General features: G+C 35.1%; 1 pseudogene; it reads left to right on the forward strand.

Annotated features, from left to right (window-relative positions):
* The first annotated feature begins 1,932 nt into the window (after positions 1–1,932).
* Positions 1,933–2,661, forward strand: LOC129037228 (proteasome activator complex subunit 2-like; annotated as a pseudogene).
* Positions 2,662–8,420: the final 5,759 nt, after the last annotated feature.

The raw sequence follows: 8,420 nt of genomic DNA on the forward strand, positions 1-8,420 counted from the left end.
TGGAAGAGATGCGTAGGGCAAGGCTAGGGGCATAGGACCTGTGCAGAACTTCCATATCCTTTCCAGGCTCCCAACACATCTATGGGCTCACCAACCCAGAGGTTCCTTGAGCCTCATTGTTTCAGGGTTTTTATACAGGCTTTTCTTTTGTATATGTGATTGAATAAAATATTGGTCACATGATTAAATTTAATCTCCAGTCCCTCTTCTCTTAGCAGGTCAGGGAGTGGTACTGAAAGTTCCACCTCTTTAATCAGATGGCTTGTGATGAATAATAAAAGACACTGTTATATCTGAGGATTTCCAAGGGTTTTAAGAACTCTATGCCAGGAATCCAGGAAGAAGCCCGAATGTATTTTTTATTATATCACATGATAGAATTGGGAAGGAAAGGTGGTTGGAAGACATAACCCCACCGTTAACCTTGTTGCCAATGAAAGTCAACCAATCTGTGCCTCATATTGAGGAATTTTGATAAAAATAAAACAGCTTTCCTCCAAATTTGCTAAAAACCCAAGAATATGAGTTGAATTAAAAAATATCTTTAAATCATTTTTTGATAAACTGAAACATGTCTTGAAAACAACATAAAAATAATTAAGATTTTGATTTCAGATCAAAAGAATATGTCAACAACTTCAAAACAATTCCAGCTAATGAATCTACTATATATATTTTGGAACATTTAATGAAGTGATAACATTCATAAATGGGCTTAAATACTGGAGACATTCATTCTCATTCTCTCTCTCTCTCTCTCTCCTCTCTCCTCTCTCATGCTCATGCACTAGATTGCTTACTTTCATTTTTCCTCCTTCCTCAAACAGAACAACCATCACTCTCGAACTGCAGACACATGAAGATCAACTGCTCCACATCTCCATGTAGCAGGAATGTTTTAAAATTTAAACATTTTTAAATCAGCTTGGCTGATTTTAGGGATCCCATTCTGCCATTCTCTCCCAAGTAAGAATCATAAAAAAATCTATCATAGCAGCAATAAAAGGATGAGAGAGAGAGAAATTGGGATCTTCAAAATGTATGCATGTTCATGTTTGTGGGGGAAGGAGGAGACACATATTATTAGATGGAGGACTAGATAAGATCCAACCGCATCAAACAGCAGGGAGGCAAATGCATAGGACCTCTTTATGGTGAAATTTAAGAGAAACTGCACAGACTTTCACACCATGCAAAGTGTATATATAAAAACCATCATGCTGCATTTAGAATATTTTATAAACTAAAAATTATATTCGGACTCACTGAGATATTTGACTTGCCTGACAGAAAAAAAATTACAAATCACACTATGAAAGCTTAAACATTACATTCACTAACATGAATGTTTTAAGTCTTACATAGCTGTTTCTCCTCCCTTCTTGACTAAATACGGTATTGGGTAATTGCACTGCTTAGTTACCATCCCATTAGATGCAGTCAATCTTAGCTTTTCATTTTCTAAGATTCTAATGAAAGCCATGAACCACTTCTCCAGAAAATATAACTCACACGAATATAATTTGGGATAATTCATAGATGCTCTAAAGCCTAGGAAAATCCTTAGACAGAAGAGAGGAGTAGGCAAACACAGTTTCCCAGAACTTCTGCCACTCAGATCAGATCATTTTCTGAAAATATGGTGGAGAACAGAGCTGTTCTCCTTCTTGCACTGGAGAAACTTGTGCAAAATATATAGGTTGCCCTTAAGGCCATACAGAAATATCCAATATTTTTAACAGAACAGTCTGATTTACCACATCTAAAATTATATACACAGGGTTCTGTTTCCATTTCAAATCCTTACAGCTTTTGATTTGTTTAGTACTGAGAGAAAAAGAAATACAAAGAGATGCATACATCAAGTCAACACCTTCATCCCTAGAGTTTCATCAGGCTGTTTACATCTCAAAAGAGATCTTCTAGTAGCGACTGAAGCAGCATGGCCAAGCCGTGTGGGGTGCGCCTGAGCAGGGAAGCCCTCAAACAGGTGGAGGTCTTCAGGCAGAATCTTTTCCAGGAGGCTGAAGAATTCCTCTGCAGATTCTTGCCACAGAAAATCATATATCTGAATCAGCTCTTGCAAGAGGACTCCCTCAATGTGGCTGACCTGACTTCCCTCCAGGCCCCACTGGACATCCCCATCCCAGACCCTCCACCCAAGGATGATGAAATGGAAACAGATAAGCAGGAGAAGAAAGAAGTCCCTAAGTGTGGATTTCTCCCTGGGAAGGAGAAAGTCCTGTCCCTCCTTGCCCTGGTTAAGCCAGAAGTCTGGACTCTCAAAGAGAAATGCATTCTGGTGATTACGTGGATCCAACACCTGATCCCCAAGATTGAAGATGGAAATGATTTTGGGGTAGCAATCCAGGAGAAGGTGCTGGAGAGCATGAATGCCATCAAGACCAAAGTGGAAGCTTTCCAGACAACCATTACCAAGTTCTTCTCAGAACGTGGGGATGCTGTGGCCAAGACCTCCAAGGAGACTCATGTAATGGATTACCAGGCCTTGATGCATGAGCGAGATGAAACAGCCTATGGGGAGCTCAGGACCATGGTGCTGGACCTGAGGGCCTTCTATGCTGAGCTTTATCATACATCAGAAGCAACCTGGAGAAAACTGTCAACCCAAAGGGTGAAGAGAAGCCATCTATGTACTGAACCCAGGACTAGAAGGAAAATAAATGACCTATATGTCGTGTGGAAAAAAAAAATTAAACTTAAAAATTTTAAATTATTTACACATATGGGATCCCCTAGTTTTCTTCTGAGTTTCTTTCAAAAGAAAACTAGAGGATCCCATATGTGTAAATAATTTTTAAATGTATAGTAAGACTCATCCCCTCCATTTAACCAGTAAGAAATATAAACATAGTCATTTTTAATGATCCTCTTATATTTATATGTTTAGCAAGTGGTGAATTCACCATTACGGATAGATTCATACACGCCCTGACTTTCGAGTCAATAAGATAAGACCTAGTAATACTTATTTTTACCAAGCATCCCAAATGATGGATTAGTCATAAACTGTGATATTTCTTAGAACTTTTAAAATCCCTGGTTCATATGTATTAAACCTACCTAAGGAGGTCTCTGAAAAAATGCAAATGGTAAACAGCTTCACCCAAGACCCACTGAATCAGACTCTGTAAGGGGTGGGGTCTGGGAATGAACCTTTTCAGGAAGCTCCCAATATTGTTCCAATTCACACCAATGTTTGAAACCTATTTCACTGGAAGTTCCTTCTAGCCCTGTGATTTTTATGATCCTGGTTTATGACTAATCAGCCTAAATTTTACTTGGTAGACCACACATTTCCCTGCCAAACTTGCTCGGCCAAATATAGCAAGAGTTGACAGATGCCAAGCGGCAGTGGTCTTTGTCAGTGCCCATCCTAAAAGCAGCTGGACCCATGTGGCCTCATCCCCAGCTGTCTTGAGCTGGGCAGCAGGTGCTGGGATGGCCAGCTGTTCTCCCAGGCAAGTCTGGCAACTCTGCTTGTCCAGATCTCGAGTTTTCCCTTGGGTGGCCTTGCTTTTGTGGGTGGTCCAGCCCAACTTTAATCCTAGTGAGTGAGCATTCCAAAGCTGAAATACCCAAACCAGAGCCAGCAGAGAGCACATATGTGTTTTATATTTATAAATACATATTCACGCATTGGATTGGATGATCCCTTAAAGTCCTATCTAGCCTTAAATTCTATAAATTATGTGTGTTCATGTATCAATATTATGCAAAGTGTTGTCATACATATTCTTGGTTGCAGATGAAAATTGATATAGTCCTGTTATTTCTACTCTCTCTCAACCCTCCTCTATTTTTCAAAATAAGAACACCAAGAAAGCAAAACTTAAATACCACCAGACTGAAATAACTACACCTAACAAATCTCATTGGAAAGAAAATGATGTTACAGTACACTGCCTATGTGCAAAGGACATAAACATTTATAAAGGAGAGGGAGGGAGGGATGAATAGGCAGAGAACAGAGGGTTTTAGGACAGTGAAAGTATATATATACACTATGTATAATACTATATATATGTATACTATGTATAATATATAGTATAATACATAATGTGTATATATATATACACTGTGTATAAAGAGTATATACTATATGTATACATACGTAGTATAATGGTGGGTACATGTCTTTATACATTTGTGCAAACCTACAGATTGTACAACACCGAGAATGAGCCCTAATGGACTTTTAATGATAATGATGTGTCAATGTAGGTTCATCAATAGTAATGTATGTGCCACTCTAGTGTGGGGGTTGATAATGTGGGAGTCTGTCCATGTGTGTAATAATTCTGTACCTCCCTCTCAATTTTGCCATAAACCTAAAATTGCTCTAAAAAAGTCAAGTTGTTAAAAAATGTTACATATATGTACAGGAATAAAGACAATACATACTTTTGCAAAAGTGTAGGGGAATGGTGTGGTTCTGTTCTCATTTTGCTTTTGTTTTAAAATACAAGTAGCAAAACATTGTATATTATAACAATATAATACCAACATTCAATTTGTAAAATTGATACAGAATTAGATTTAAATTTAAAAGTGATGTTTTTAGTACCTTGAGTTTAGGTATTCTTTACATTTGCATTACTTTCACGTTCTTTTCCTATAGTAATAAGAAAGAAGAAAATCTCCATAATTTGATGTTGTCAGATAAACTTTTGCCTAGCAGATTTCTCACCATTCCAAAATGAACTGATAACTGTCTTGAGACTTTATGGAATGAAACCACCTGTGAAGGTTTTTAAGAAAAATCATCATTCTCAGTAAACTATCGCAAGAACAAAAAACCAAACACCGCATTTTCTCACTCATAGGTGGGAATTGAACAATGAGAACACATGGACACAGGAAGGGGAACATCACACCTCGGGGACTGTTGTGGGGTGGGGGGAGGGGGGAGGGATAGCATTGGGAGATATACCTAATGCTAGATGACGAGTTGGTGGGTGCAGCGCACCAGCATGGCACATGTATACATATGTAACTTACCTGCGCATTGCACACATGTACCATAAAACCTAAAGTATAATAATGATAATAATAATAATAATAAAAGAAAAAAAAAAAAGAAAAATACAATCCTTTAATCCTCTGAGTCAATACAATTTTAATCTGCTTCACCCATACCCTGAAATCATGATAGAATAAAGCTGAAAAGCCCTAAAGCATTTGGTTATTTTTTCTTTTAAACTTCTTATGCTAGATGTTATTGAAAGATAATATCACAAATCTTTCAAGAAACAATAACTTTGTAATCAACTATCTTTGGGACTACACGAAAGACGACAAAAATACACAATGATTCTTTTGGAGAAGACTACCAGATGTATATACCAGCCTTATACCCACAGAAATATTTGGACAAAAGAACTAAAGTTGCAAGAGAATAAGCAATGCTTTTATCTGAAAAAGGTGAAATTGTATTTTACATATTTATCATCAAAAGCAAAGAAAGTTTCATATATACATCATATAGGCATATAAATTATACAATTATTTTAGTTGCTAATAAAATGCCATTATTTTAACCAACTTAATAGCTTACTTCAAATGTCTATAAAACCATTGCAAAGTTGAAATAGACATACTCAAATGCCTATATATATGTTATAAAATGAAGAGGAAATTTGATGGTTGACTAATTTGATCAATAAGACAGGAAAAGCGGTATAAACAAATTGATGTGTAATCTTGAATTGTTCAGGGTGTCCACACTGATATGCTTAAGCGGCAAGCCCACAAATTTCACTTCATTCTGTGGTAATTGTGGCAGAACTCCTGCAGGGCAGATATGGTACAAGTGTCTCTTACCCCAGGGCCTCCTGTTGGATATTCTAGGTCTCACCTTTTACTCTCTGCAAGATAAATTTAAGACCCTAAGGCTCTCATTGCTTCCATGCTTTCCTTTCTATTCTGCAAATAGATTCTTGTTCTGATGAAGTCATCTGTAATATAGTTAGCAAATGTGTAAACATGAGTGAACATTTAGAATATTATCTTTATTAATATATATTTAATTAACTTCTTTTCTTCTAAAATCTTAAGAAGCATCAAAATCTCCTGTTGAAAAAGAGAACTGATACTAAAATTTAACAGGTGAGGAAACGGGAACTCCAGGGGAATTTCCCTGTGGATGGCCCCACATGTACAGTTAACAGTCCATCTCTACATATGGCAAGACTCCGCACACCCACACATAGCTTTTGTGATGTATTCTCTAAAATCCCAGCAGCCTAAGAACAGCTAGGAACTTAGATTTCTTTTATAAGACATAACGTAACAGAGAAGCTAAAGCATAGGCTCTGAGCCAACAGCCCAAGATCATGTCCTACTTTTACTACTTTCTAGTCACAGCTTTAGCAGTTTAAGGCATTTGCAGCATTGTGCCTCAATTTTCTTATTTCTTATAATGAGAATGATAAAATGATCACAACAGGGGCTTATTGGGCTGTAATGAACGCTAAATGTGTCAATATTTATAAAGTATTTAGAATATTGCCTGGTACATGGTAAGTGCTATGTAGACAAACTATTACTCTTATTTACAAAAAAAAAATTCCGCTTAACAGACTACAATATAAAAATAAATGCACATCTGTTAAAGATGACATAAACAAGCTTAGAATGCAGAAAATACACTTAGAAAAAAATATTTGCAACATAGATAACAGGTAAAGAACTTCTACAAATCAGTAAGAAATAAACAATAAAATAAAATTGAGCTAAATGAACAAGCAGATCCAAAAAGCAGAAAAAAAATGAAAAATTTTAATATGCATATGAAAGATGCTAAACTTCACTAATAAATCATAATAATATCTCTGCAAATTAAAACAAAAGTGAAATTCAATTTTTCTATGATATTGGCAAAAATGAAAAGAAATTGATGATATACAGAATTAGCAAAAGATCAAATGCTCTCAAACACTGTGTATGAATGAAATCACCAGGAAAGTATTAGAAGAAAATTGAAAGTACTTATCAAAATATAAAATATCCTTGCCTAGTAAGCAAGCAATCCCAAATCTAGGAATTCTTACAAAAATGCTTAAAATTATTTTAAATTTGTAAAACTGTATGCACACGAGTTTATTGAAGCATGCTCTTAATAGGAAACACTTGGAAATAAACTAAATGCTTATCAATATGAAGTTAATACATTATGCTCCAATTATATTAGAAAATGTAAAGTAGCTGTTTTACGTATCACCCATCATATACCTTAAATGCATAAAAAAAGTCCCAATGTGTATCAAACCGTAACTATGGTTACCTGTAGAAAATGGAACATTTTTAAAGACTCTGAAATTTTACATTATGTATTCTATTTTGAATTTTAAACCAGACATATTTTAATTTTAAAAGGGAGCATGTTTCAAAGCAAAAATAAAAATTTTGTATTACTAGCCATTCAATAGCAAGGTACAAAAGAGTAGATGCAGTATTATTCCAAAGGGAGAAAAAGATTAGTAAAATACACAGCATATATTGGTATTTATTATGACTAGATAGTAGGATTGCAGATGAAGCAAGAGTAGTTCCTCTCCTTTTAAACTTTTATATATTTTCCTAGTTGACTGAAATAAAATTGTATTATTTTCACATTTGGTGGTGGGGGAAGCCAATGTTCTTTAAAAAATTTTAACACACCAAAATCCATGATTAAAGACTTTATTGGAATAGAGGGCATGGGGCTCCGAGATAAGGAAGTCTACGGTGAAAATGAATTTTTTCTTATGGTTTTCTCCTCCATTCCTGCTATACATATCCTTGCTCTCACTTGTTTAATAAACCAAAAGCACAGAAGATTATAGGCAGTAACATAGCAACCTGTATGATTTATTGAGCTTGAACATTTCTGACAAAATATTGAAATGAGTCTATCAATCATCAGACAGGAGCTAGGAGTTAGAAAATGCATTATGGTAGAATCTCCACAAACCTAATAAAATAAATCTCTTGAAAATCAATCTTTAAAGTTCATACTAAATTTGAACTATAATGTTTCAACAAGTGTATTTGTGTCTTTTTAAATAATTATAGAACTTTTGTTCACTAAATATATTAGTCTCTAAAATTATGTAACTTCTTTTACCTTTCAAATTTCTTTATACATTTTCTTTTTCTATTGCACTTGGCCAAGCACCTCTGAAATTATGTCAGAATTGTAGCTTTTGGAGGTAAAGTCTCAAATGACCAAATGGATCAAATCAAATTTAATTCAATGTGATTTTAAAGAAGCCAAGATACTAAATTTTGAAAATTGGTGTTTATTCTAAAAATCTAACTAAATATTTTGAGAAAATTACTAAGGAAGCAACCTATTTTTCCTTGTGCAGCTTTGTTACATTTGGCAGTAATTTTAAAAATTGTATCGTATAACTATA

The sequence above is a fragment of the Pongo pygmaeus genome, chromosome 4 (assembly GCF_028885625.2).
Source record: "Pongo pygmaeus isolate AG05252 chromosome 4, NHGRI_mPonPyg2-v2.0_pri, whole genome shotgun sequence".
Taxonomy (NCBI): Eukaryota; Metazoa; Chordata; class Mammalia; order Primates; family Hominidae; genus Pongo; species Pongo pygmaeus.